The 12,457-nt window shown below is 40.7% G+C and overlaps 1 protein-coding gene and 1 non-coding gene across 8 annotated transcripts in view; both read right to left on the bottom strand.

Annotated features, from left to right (window-relative positions):
• The window catches only part of RHOT1 (ras homolog family member T1), a 90,808-nt gene that overhangs the window by 64,110 nt on the left and 14,241 nt on the right, over positions 1-12,457 (bottom strand). The window lies entirely within an intron of this gene.
• On the bottom strand, positions 170-276 carry LOC114008867 (U6 spliceosomal RNA). The gene has a single exon (XR_003550363.1). It is a non-coding gene; the product is annotated as a U6 spliceosomal RNA (small nuclear RNA).

Raw genomic sequence — 12,457 nt, 5'->3', positions numbered from 1 at the left:
GATTGAATTCTGGGATATAATATTCATCTCCAGACACTGTCCCTAAAATTAAGTTGCCCATTTTCTTAGTTTTTGAACTCTTATTTCTGTGTGTCTGCATTTAATTTTACTGACATAGCACTCCCTTAAGAACTTCTTGGAGATCTGGTCTGGTGCTGGTAAATTCTTTAAAAATATGGAACGCTTCACGAATTTGCATGTCATCCTTGTGCAGGGGCCATGCTAATCTTCTCTGTATTGTTCCAATTTTAGTATATGTGCTGCCGAAGCAAGCACATTAATCTAAGTACTTTCAGCAGCAAGCATAGCTGGTATACATATGAACACATGTCTGACTTTTGGCATAAACCTCAGTGAGTAAAGTGAACATACTATATGCCAGCACCTAGCTGGGGCTACATAGCTTATTGCAGTCTTGAATAGGTATTTTTAATGCATTTTTAATTTCAAGAAAAACAGTTTTAGTTTTAATAGATCAAAATCAAAAAATGTTAAGAGAAATTTACTTAAGACTTAAAGCCAGAAAAAAGGTTAGGATTCAGTTCCAACAGTAGGTAAATGAACCTATCAACAGTTCAGGAGAAGACAAAAATCCTTAAATCTGGAAAACAAAGCATAGGAGAAAATCAGAAATGTTTTAATCAAAAGTCATAAAATTCTACTTCACCAGTTCAGTCTCATGTAATTAATTACTCTTCAATTGAATTTCCAGTGTTACTGTGGTCGGATCTTTCCGTTTAAATTCTTGAAGCTAACATTCAACGCTGGACTTGTCCCTACCATTAGGCTGGTTATTTTCTTGCTTTTTGTACTCTTATTTATTTATTTGGAGAGGTTTTTTCGCTATAGAGCATGTGCACTTACCAGAAAGAGACAGAGAGACAGAAAGCGAGAAATTACACCCCCCCCCGGGGAAGGGGGGTGCTGGTCACGCCGCAATCCCTTCTCCTCCATTCTCCTCTCAGGATCTTGGGCATGCATGCACACACACCCAGCATGAGTTTAAGCCACCAGGTCTGGGACTCAAATTGCAGTCGACTACATGGGAGTCCAGCGACATAGCCATTATGCCAACTGCTGGTCCCTGTTTTTTGTACTCTTATTTCTGTGGGTCTGACTTTAGTTTTCCTGGTATAGCACTCGCTGCAGCACTTCTTGGAGAGCTGGTCTGGTGTTGGTAAATTTTTTCAGTTTTTGTTGATCTGAGAACGTTTTTGTCTTTTTTCCCCATATGAAGGATAATCTTGCCAGGTATAGTATTCTTGGTTGAAAAAATTATTTTTAATAATTATTTTATTGGGGACCAGCAGTTAGCGTAATGGCTATGTCGCTGGACTCCCATGTAGTCGACCGCAGTTCGCGTCCCGGACCCAGTGGCTTAAAACTCACACTGGGAGCGTGTGCGTGCGTGCCAAAGATCCCGAGGAGAATGGAGGAGAAGGGATTGCAGCGTGGCCAATCCCCCTGGGGGGTGATTTCTCGCTTTCCATCTCTGTCTCTTTTTGTCTAGCGAGCGCACGTGACCTATAGCAAAAACCTCTCCAAAAAAAAAAGATTTTATTTAACATTATTTCTTTATTTACATTTGACTAGATAGGGACAGCGTGAAAGAGGGAAAGTGGTCCCTATAGCGAAAACCTCTGAAAAAAAAAAAGAAAGAAAGAAAGAAAGAAAGAAAGAAAGAAAGAAAGAAAGAAAGAAAGAAAGAAAGAAGGAAAGTGGGAAAAAAGCCGCCAGTTCTAGGACTCGAACCGTAGTCAAACATGTGGGAGTTCAGTGCTCTTAACCACCACACCACCTGCCAACCCGAATGAAATTGTTTTTATATTTTCCCATTCTTTCCTTGCTTGCGTTGTTTCTGATAAGAGATCCAACATTAGCCTGATGGGATAACCTTTGAAAGTAACTTAGCATTTCTCTCTTGCCAATTTTAGTTATCTTGTCTCTACCTGTGGTTTTGGACAAACTGGCTATGATGTGCCTTAGAGATGATCTTGGGTTCATTCTATGTGGGGTCCTTTATATTTCTGGGTCTGAATATTTGAATGCCTCTCTAGGTTTGGAAAGTTTTCTTCCAGGATTTCATGGAGTAGATTATTAATGCCCTGATTAGTTTCTTTACCTTCTGGGATACCAATTATCTAGATGTTTGGGCATTTAATGGTATCTATTATTATTCATGTATTATTCTCATTCTTCTGGGTTATTTTCTCAGTCTTTTTGGTTAATTTTTCTAGATCAGAGTTCTATCTTCTACAACTGAGATTCCATCTTCTGCATCATCTAATCTGCTTTTAATATTTTCAAAGGAGGTTTTGATTTCCTATATTACAGCCTTTATCTCTAACAATTTCGTTAGATTATTTTTTATGGTGTGTATTTCCTGTTTCAGATCATACAAGAACTTTCTAACTTCCTGGAACTCGTCTCTTTTCTCCTGCATTTTCTGGAGTTTGTTGTCTCTCTTCTCTTACATCTCTGTGAGCTTTGTCACTATGAATATTTTAAATTCTTTATCTGACATTTCCATGAGTTCCCTTGTATTGTCTGTGGACGATGAGGAGTTATTCTTTCCCCTTAGGGGAGAGATATTTTCGTGGCTTTTCATATTTCTTGTGCCTTTGTGGTGGTTTCTGGTCATCTGATGGATTATATGTTTTTTTCCTAGTTTTTGGAGTTAAATCTGAGCATTCAGAGACATGTAGGAGGAGGTGATCTGCAATCTCTCAGCAATACCACTTTTCTCTCTTTGTATAGCAGATTCTATGGAAATTGAGGATCACTCTGACCCTGGCTAGATCTAGGGGGGCAGGAGGATCAAGTCTGGGCAGAAAGTCTTCAGCTGTTCTAGTCCCAGAAAGAAGTCGCTCAGAACTCAACTACAGATGGCTAGTGATTAGCTTGTCCTGGCTAGATCTGGGGAGGCAGGAGGGTGACGTCTGGGTAGAAAGTCTTCGGCTGTCCTAGTCCTAACATTCTAGTCTTTTTTTTTTTTTAGAATTATTTATTTACTTTTATTTATTCATTCATTTATTTTCATTTGACCAGAGAAAGACACACAGAGAGAAGGAAAGTGAGAAAGCAAGCCACCAGGTCCAGGACTCAAACCGTGGTCAGTCATGAGTGAGTGTCCAGAGCTTTAACCACCACGCCACCTGCTGGCCCAACATTCTATTCTTAAATGACTAAAAGAAAGTATAAACCAAAAAAAAAAAAAAGTCGAATGGCTGGAACACAGGACAGCGTTGGCCAAGACAACTTGGAGGGTCTGCTGTGAACAGCTAAGTGCTGCTGGCAGAGTCACGGACTAGATGGCCTCACAGGTGTCTTCCAGCTCTGATTTCTATGGACCTTTCCAACTTGTGTGAGACATCTCACAAAGTTCCGATTGTGAAACCAGAGGCAGTCATCACACAGCCATTAAAACACAGTCAACAACACAGCTTATTTAGCTTACTGCAAAATGTGTTGATGAGGAACCTGGGACCCAGAGACAGCAACTTTCTCAGTGCCTTCATAAATGATTAGCTGAAGGCCAAAGAGAATATCTTTTGTCTCCTGATAGCCAAGCCAGTGATATTTTTTTTCTTATGCCATACTTAAAAAAATATTGCTGACACAAGTTAATACAGAAAGCAACAGTGACCCCCAAAAGTGAGCATGCACTGAATATACAAACAAATACTGCTTGGGTTAATTAAAATAGTCCCTGATTCATTGGTGACTAATGTAGCAGCTCTGGCTCAGTCTTACTTTTTTTTTTTAATAGTTTATTTTAAGAAAACTTCAGACTTACAAAGAAACTGCAAAAATAGTACAAAGGATTCATGTCTATCCTTCACCTGAATTCCTCACGTATTAACATTTTACCATATTTGCATTATCATTTTGTGTTTGTCTGAAAAACCACTTGACGTATTAACATTTTTCCATATTTGCATTATCATTGTGTGTATGTATAAAAAACCACTTGAGAATAAGATCGTTCTCTTACATAACCATAGTACATAATCATAAGTAGAAAATAAACATCAACGAAATATTTCTGTCCAGTCTATAGACCTTATACACACATTATCATTTCTCCTACTATCAATCTATAGAAAAAAATTTTTTTCTGGTCCACTATCAAATATTGCATTTGGCTGTCCTGTCTCTTTAGATTTTTTTAAAATTATTTAACTATAGGTATTATTATTATTGTTGTTGTTATTAATTTTATATAGGGCAGCACATGTGCTGACTGGAGACAGATAGGGAAAGGGAGGGAAAGTAAGAAAGCAAGCCACAAGGTCCAGGACCTGAACTGTGGCCGGCCATGTGGGAGTCGAGCCCAGGTTTTTTTTTGTTTTTGTTTTTGTTTTTTGCTTTTAAATTTCTGTGAGAGGGTGCATGCACTGGCCAGACAGACAGAGAAACAGAGGGAGAGAGGAAGAAGGAGAGGGAGAAAGCATCCTTCAAAGGGACATGACACAATTCCTTCTCCTCCATTTCTCCATCTTGTTGGGATTTGGAGCAGGCATACTCACGTGACTGGCATGTCTTTCAAGCTGCAGGGACAGGTTTTGAACCACACAACTGGCCATATGGAATTCAGCTCCCTTATTCACTAGGCCAAGGGCAGGCCCTAGCTTCAGTATGGAAGGGTTTCTATATCTTTTTTGTCTTTCATGCCTGACCTTAACAGTTTTTAATGTTTTTGCAGGAATACCCAATAAGTGATGAGCACCCTTCACAGGATCTGGTCACATCCTGATACAGCTTCTCTTTGAGCAGTCCCATAGAACTGGCCTATTCTTCTTCTTTATGACAGAGAGCAAGCACCTGCATGCACCCTGGCATGTTCTCAAGCCCAGGGATCCAAATCTGTGATGGGTACATGGCTTCTAGCCTTGGAGGACACTTGTGCTACCATGCTCCACAATGACTGGACCACCAGTCAATTTTTTTTATATGCTCTTTTAATTTTCTTTCCTTTTTTTTCTTTTTAATTTGCCAGTTGACACATGTGCTAGTCAGAGGAAGAACATAGACACAGAAAGTAAAAGAAAGAAAGCAAGCACCCCCTATGTACATGGTCATATCACAATCCTTTCTCCTCTATTTTCTCCCTCCTTTTGGGATTCTGGGACACAAGCACATGACCTTGGTAGGTTTCTTAAGCAGCCGGGTACAGGACTTCAACTGCATGGTCAGCCATGTGGAATTCAGTCACCTTGACCACCAGGCCACAGGCTGGCGGTCGACTACGTGGGAGTCCAGCGACATAGTCATTACGCTAACTGCTGGTTCCCAGGCCTTTTTTGACTCAATTACCTATCACATCAAGGTGAAACCATTCTACTAGCCTTTGAATATCACATGTCAGGTCACCTATCTATCTTCATATCCCACTATGACATATACGATGTGATCAAAGAAGGCCATTCTACTTTGTATAGCACAAACATGCCATGATAAATTCTCCCTGCCTCACGTAGCTAAAATATCATTCACCTCTCCCCTCTACTTTTCCAAATCTTAACCATATTTCAGGGACTGTTGGAATTCTAGCTCATCTCTAAAGAAATCCTACAGCTCTTAATTCCTCTACTTCCTCCTTTGAACTACCTCTGTGCCGCATCAGTTATACTAAACTGTTATGAATATAAGGTAAATACTTAATATGCATGAGTCTACAGTAACAGTAACAAGGTAATCAAATACAAAATACAGTCAGCCTATCCTACAGCTCTTAATTCCTCTACTTCCTCCTTTGAACTACCTCTGTGCCGCATCAGTTATACTAAACTGTTATGAATATAAGGTAAATACTTAATATGCATGAGTCTACAGTAACAAGGTAATCAAATACAAAATGCAGTCAGCCCTTCATATTTGCAATTCTACTACTGTGAATTGAAAATATTTTTTTTAATTTTTTTTAGAGGTTTTTGCTATAGCTACTGAGGAAGCTGAGGCAGGAGGATTGAGACACAGTGAAGTCCTGTCTTAAGGAGAAAAATAATGCAATTGGAGAGCTGTGAATAGAAGATAACTGCTGAGGCAATTAAAAAGTCTAAAATTACTTTGTTCAATTTGTTTTTAGTAAAATAATAATTAATATTGCAATTTCAAATACTATTAAAGGTATATATGATGTAATAAAGAATACATCAGGTTTTGTTCCCAGTTCCTAGCAGTTTCAAAACCCATTGGAATTTCCTGAGTAACAGGACTGTCTTTTGTTCTAAATAATGAGTCCCTTTACCAGTTATCCTGAGTGACTCATTTGGGGGAAGGAAGAGCAAGATAGCTTCAGGACAGGGACTGATCACCAGGAAAAGCAACCACCTGATTAGAGGGTTGGAACTTTCAGCCCCACTCCAAATCCTCCAGAGGAAAGGGGAGCTGGAGATTGAGCTCAATCATGTGCCAATGATTTGATCAATTGTGCATACATAATGAAATTCCTTATGAGAACACTGGACATCAAAGCTCAGGGCAGCTTATTTATTTAGTCTCTGAGAGACAAGAGATGGGGAGGGGGGCACCCCCAACAGGGTCTTTACCCTATGATCCACTCTCAGCCAGTCTGGATCATGGTATGCATGCACATACCTTGCATATACCATATACAGAGAGGTCTTGGGACCAGTTGGGTCCAATAGGTCCAGCTGCATTACCACTACACCCCTGTCTGCCCCCAGGTGGCCATTCATCTGTAGAATCCTAAATGCAGCACTTTCCCGAGTTTTGTAAGTCATTCTAGTGGGTAACTGAACCTAAGAAGGTTGTGAGAAGCCCCAAATTTGCAGTAGGCCAGTCAGAAGTGCAAGTGTCCTGAAGGCCCCACTTTGCTTTGTACCTGAAATAAGGGCAATCTTGTTGGGGACCTTGCTCTTTAACTTGTAAGATCTGATGCTAACTCTGGGTAGTGTTAGAACTGAATTAAACTGTAGGACACCGAGTTGATGCTGGAGAATTAGTGTCAGAATACAAACAGCACAAGAGTTTTGTATTTATCAAAAGAAATTATGGCTCAGAAAACTGCACTTTGCTTTGTACCTGAAATAAGGGCAATCTTGTTGGGGACCTTGCTCTTTAACTTGTAAGATCTGATGCTAACTCTGGGTAGTGTTAGAACTGAATTAAACTGTAGGACACCGAGTTGATGCTGGAGAATTAGTGTCAGAATACAAACAGCACAAGAGTTTTGTATTTATCAAAAGAAATTATGGCTCAAAAAACTGAGAAACAGGGGCCAGCAGGTGGTGTGGTGGTTAAGGCACTAGCACTCCCACGTTGCCGACCGTCCTTCGAGTCCTGGACCTGGTGGCTTGCTTTCTTGCTTTCCCTCTTTCTGTCTCTGTCTCTCTCTCTGGTCAAATTAAAATTAATAAATGAATAAATTAATTAAATAAATAATTATTTTAAAAAATAAAACTGAGGGAACCAGCAGTTAGCGTAATGGCTATGTCGCTGGACTCCCACATAGTCGACCGTGGTTTGTGTCCCGGACCCGGTGGCTTAAAACTCACGCCGGGTGCGTGTGCGTGTGTGCCCAAGATACCGAGAGGAGAATGGAGGAGAAGGGATTGCAGCGTGACCATCCCCGCTGGGGGGGTGATTTCTCGCTTTCTGTCTCTATGTCTCTCTCTGTCTGTCTGGCGAGCGCACGTGCCCTATAGCGGAAAACCTCTCAAAAAAAAAAAATAAAAATAAAACTGAGAAACAGTTTGTCCTTCAGTCCTAGATCCACCCAGACACATTTACCCTCTACCTAGACCAAACTGGGATAAACACTGGCAGAACATACAAAATTTTAACTTATGCTTCCACATGAACCATGTTTGTTATAAAATTTGTTTTATTGATCTACTAGAGAGCATATGTGCTCTCTAGAGAAAGACAGAGAGACAGAAAAAGAGAGGAGAAAGCTCCCCCCATGGGAAAGGCCACACTCATAATCCCTTCTCCTCCTCGCTTTCAGGATTTTGGGCATGCACGTGCACATGCCTGTTGTGTTTGTGATACGGGTCTGGGATCAAACACTGTGGTAGGCCATGTGGAAACCAGCTGTCTTAACCACCACACCATGGACCACCTTCAACCATCTTCCCTGTTTAGATCCTACGATTAATTCACTTCATCACTAATCACCTGAATGTCTTCTATGTACAAAGTTTAGTCTTAGGTACTATGTAGATAATAGAGAAAATATATTTAAAGATAGACAAACAAAACTGACACAAAAAACATATGGACCAAATACTCTGATCAATCACACTATTTAAAAATAAAGGAAGTCAGTCCACTAGCCTACCAGTTAAGAGACCGGAATCCTACATGGCCAACTTCAGTTCCAATCTCAGCCCTAGCCTGTGTGTGTCCACACATGTGTGCCCAAAATCCTGACAGGACAGAAAAAGGGAGAAGGGATTGTGGTGCGACTATGCCTCCCTGGAGTGTGCTTCCCCCCACCGATCTCTCTGTTTCTGGAGACCCATATCTTCTGGCAATTAAACAGCACAGAAAGAAAAAGAAGATAGGGAAGGGGAAGAGGGAAGAAGGGATTGAAAAGGAGAAAAAAAGATAGCTACTTCTCCTAGAAGTCTTAAAACACAGTAGGAAATCGAGCAGCTTATTACTAAGTATCTCAAAAAGACTAAGGAACAAAGATTCTGCCCACAGGAAACCTTCAAGGGCAGAGAACCTGTCTTTCTTCACACTGAATCTCTAGCTCTTAGCAAATCACATGGCACTCAGGAAATGTACCTGTATAGGTTACTGGTTAAGAGCAGGTTGAAATTCAGGAAAATGGCTGATTACTTCTGAGGGAAACAGGAAAATAAAATGGGATGATAGCTTCAACTAGTTGGTAATACTTTATTTCTTAAGCAAGTGATGGATATCTGTTATGCTTACTTAGCACAATACCTGGCGTACACTAAGTAAACAAATGGTAGTTGTTGTGGCAACAATGATGGTAAGTTTATGTTAAAGGAGTTAACTAAACACAGGCCTAGGCCCAAAAATCTAGATTCAGGAGCCAGCCTTTAACAGTGTATACTGAGTTGTCACTGACTCTCTAGACCTCAATTAGTTTTTGTTTTTGTTTTTAAAGGCAGGGGTTGGACAAGATGATATCCAAATGCTTACATTGTTTGATTAATCAAAACTACCATGTAGCACATCTACAAAACAGCAAGAAAAGGTACACCTTACATTAGGTAAAATTATAAAATAGTATTCTAGAAATGGCAGACAGATATGCAAATTGTGTTTTAATTGTGTATGAGAAAATGATTTGTCATGAAATATTCATATATCTACAAGAACAAAGTAAGATTCAACAAGTCTCTGTGGGATGAAGGAATTTCTAGAACTTGCTGACTTACATGCAACATTTCATAACCTCTCTTCTTTAAGTAATTCTCTTCATCAAGGCCTTGTTTCAGTTCCCAGAAATCCCAAACCTTCAGCTAGCTCAAGGTAGTACTCCTTTCAACATTTGTAACAGTCAACCCTAAGTCTACACAATATGCACAATGAAAGTGCAATAGTGATCTTCAGATGGGCCAAGTCACCACCCTGTTATCCCAACATGAGGAAACCTAGAACTTGGACGCTTATTTCCACTCTTGGTAACAGATGTTGTACAAGAATAAAGAATAAATTTAAGAGAAGGCCCAGAGTGGTAATGACTGAGTTAGAACAAGTAACACACAACTGACCTCTCTGTGGATCACCAGACAGGAGGATGCCTCTGCCAGAAAATTCCACCAAGTCCATCAGGCCCTGAACTCTATGTAATTTATTTTAGTAGTAGTGTAACTCCCAGGTACTCAAAATAACAAGCTACTACCAAGAGAGATGCTCTCAGAAATTCCTTATTTCTGAAGAACTCCCCTGGATATGATAAACATCTCCACATTCTTACCCCTGATCTACTACATTAATAATGCAAAACCTGAAGCAGATACTCAGTAACTAGGATGCTCCTTGGTAACCAAAATGAAAGCCAGTCCCACTCTTGGTGCTTTAAAAATCTGCCAGCCTTAATACCCTTACAACCTTGATTCTTTTCATAATCTCCTTTTCAGATGTGCCTTCTTAAATGTTTTAATGTCCCACCTAAGGCCCTCACCAGTTTCAGATGAAACCTACTTAACTCTTAATCCACAGTTCAGAAAGTTTAAAGCAACCAAAATTAAGTCAATCACCAATACTAAAAGGTTACTGATTTCTAAGACAGTTAAGGACTTATTCCCTAAACCCAATCACTCAGAATCCCTTAGCAAAATTCAGACTTGCTATAGGTAGTGTGTGTAACCCTAAGTCCCCTTCTATACCCTGACCCTTAAAACTCATCCACCCTTCCTCGTATCTTCTTAAAATAACTTTTTTTCTGGTCATAGACCCTTCTGCTCTTCTCATGGACCTTCTATGTCTGCAGTGATATTTTCAGAACAGAATGAGGAAATTCAGATTTCTTCACAGCACAGTTTATTAGACAGAAGGGTAGCTCTGGCTGCCTGTGCAGCAGCAGACTTCTGCCCAAGTAGAAATCTGCCACCAGGTCTATTCCAAGCAAGCAGGACTAACAGACAGAAAAAGGAACACCTCAGCAGGACAGGAGGTACCGCAAAGACTACAATTAAACAGTTTTACTTATGCTTGCACATACAGACATACAAGATAGTGGTACCAGGACGTGGGAATGATTCAGTTTAATAGTCCAGGCTAGGGGCTGGCAGGTGGCATGATGGTTAAGGTGGCTGGATCTCATATGGCTGATTTCGTGGTTTGGATCCTGCTTGATAAACATACTGGGCACACACGCATGTGTGCCCCAAATCCCAAGAATGAAGAAGGGATGGCAGCGTGGTCATCCCCCACAGAGGGTGCTTTCTTTCTGTCTCTCTCCAGCAAACACATGTGCTCTATAGCAAAAAACTAAATCAGGCTAGATACAATGGAATGCCTATAAACCCAGTTACTCAGGAGACTGAGGCAAGAAGACTATGAGTTTGAGACCAAATTAGTTAACGAAGTGAGACCACGTGTCTCTAAAAATAATAATGATAATGCAGTATCAATTATGACCTTTTAAAATATGATATGGCCAGCTCCATAGCACAGCAGTTAAGCATTATATGGAGGAAGCCAGATCCCAAGTAGCCTACTGCAGTTGGAATCCCAGCCCAGTCCACCAAGTGCATGTGCGTGTGTGCTCCAAATCCTAGAAATGGAGAAAAAAGGATTGTGGCATGACCATGTCCTACTGGAGAGGCTTCCCTCTCTCTCATGAACAGACATGCCCTCTGGCAATAAAAAACAAGTGCTATTTATTTATTTATTCGTATCTTCCCTCATCTGAAAAAAAAGAGACAATTCAGCACTCATTAAAATATAAAAATTCCATCTAGTCTGCCAAGTAATTATATAATAAAAGACCTTTTAAAAATGAAAGGACTCAGCCAGTAGATGGCATAGCAGTTATGTCACTGTACTCCCACATGGATGACCACAGTTCCAGTCCCAGACCCAGTGGCTTGAAACTCATGCTGGGCACACGTGCAAGCATGTCCCAGATCCCAAGAGAAGAAGGGACTACAGTGTGATCATCCCCCTGGGGGATTTCTCACTTTCCCTCTCACTGTCTCAGCCTCTCTCTCTGTCAGGCAAGTGCATGGACCCTAAGGCAAAAACTTCTACAAAAAAAAAAAAAAAGAAAGAAGTATCAAATGATGATGGGGCGAGTGGATGACATAGCAGCTGAGGCAATGGACTCCCTTGTGATCAACTACAGTTCAAGTCCTGGATCTGGTGGTTTGCTTTCTCACTTACTCTCTGTCTCTCTTGTTTTATATCTATAGAGAGATTCTTGCTATAACGGTGTGTGTGCTTGCCAGAGAGACAGAGAGACAGAAAACAAGAAATCACCCCCAGGGAGGAATGGCCATGCCACAATCCCGTCTCCTTCTGTCTCTTCTCAGGATCTCAGGCACGTATGTACATGCACCTGTCGTGTTATAAGCTGCCAGGTCCAAGACTCAAACTGTAGTCAACTACGGGACCAGCAGTTAGAGTAATGGCTATGTCACTGGACTCCCATGTAATCGAACACAGTTCAAGTCCCGGACCCTGTGGAGAGAATGGAGGAGAAGGGATTGCGGATTGGCCATACCCCCTGGGGGGTGATTTCTCGCTTACTGACTGTCTCTCTCTGTCTTTCTGGTGAGCACAAGCGCCATCTAGCAAAAACCTTTCCAAAAACAAAACAAAACTGTAGTCAACTACGTGGGAATCCAACAGCATAACCATTAGGCCATCTGTTGGTCCCTTCTCTGTCTCTCTTTTTGTTTCTCTCTGGTGAGCACACATGCCCTATAGCAAAATTAAAAATAATAACAATTATAATAATAAATTAAATAAATTTTTTTAAAAATCAGGAGACAATGGGACCAGCAGG

Source organism: Tupaia chinensis, unplaced genomic scaffold (assembly GCF_000334495.1).
Source record: "Tupaia chinensis unplaced genomic scaffold, TupChi_1.0 Scaffold000407_1, whole genome shotgun sequence".
NCBI classification, from domain to species: Eukaryota; Metazoa; Chordata; class Mammalia; order Scandentia; family Tupaiidae; genus Tupaia; species Tupaia belangeri.
Note: the sequence above shows the minus strand (reverse complement) of the source record. Positions and strands in the feature narration are given on the sequence as shown.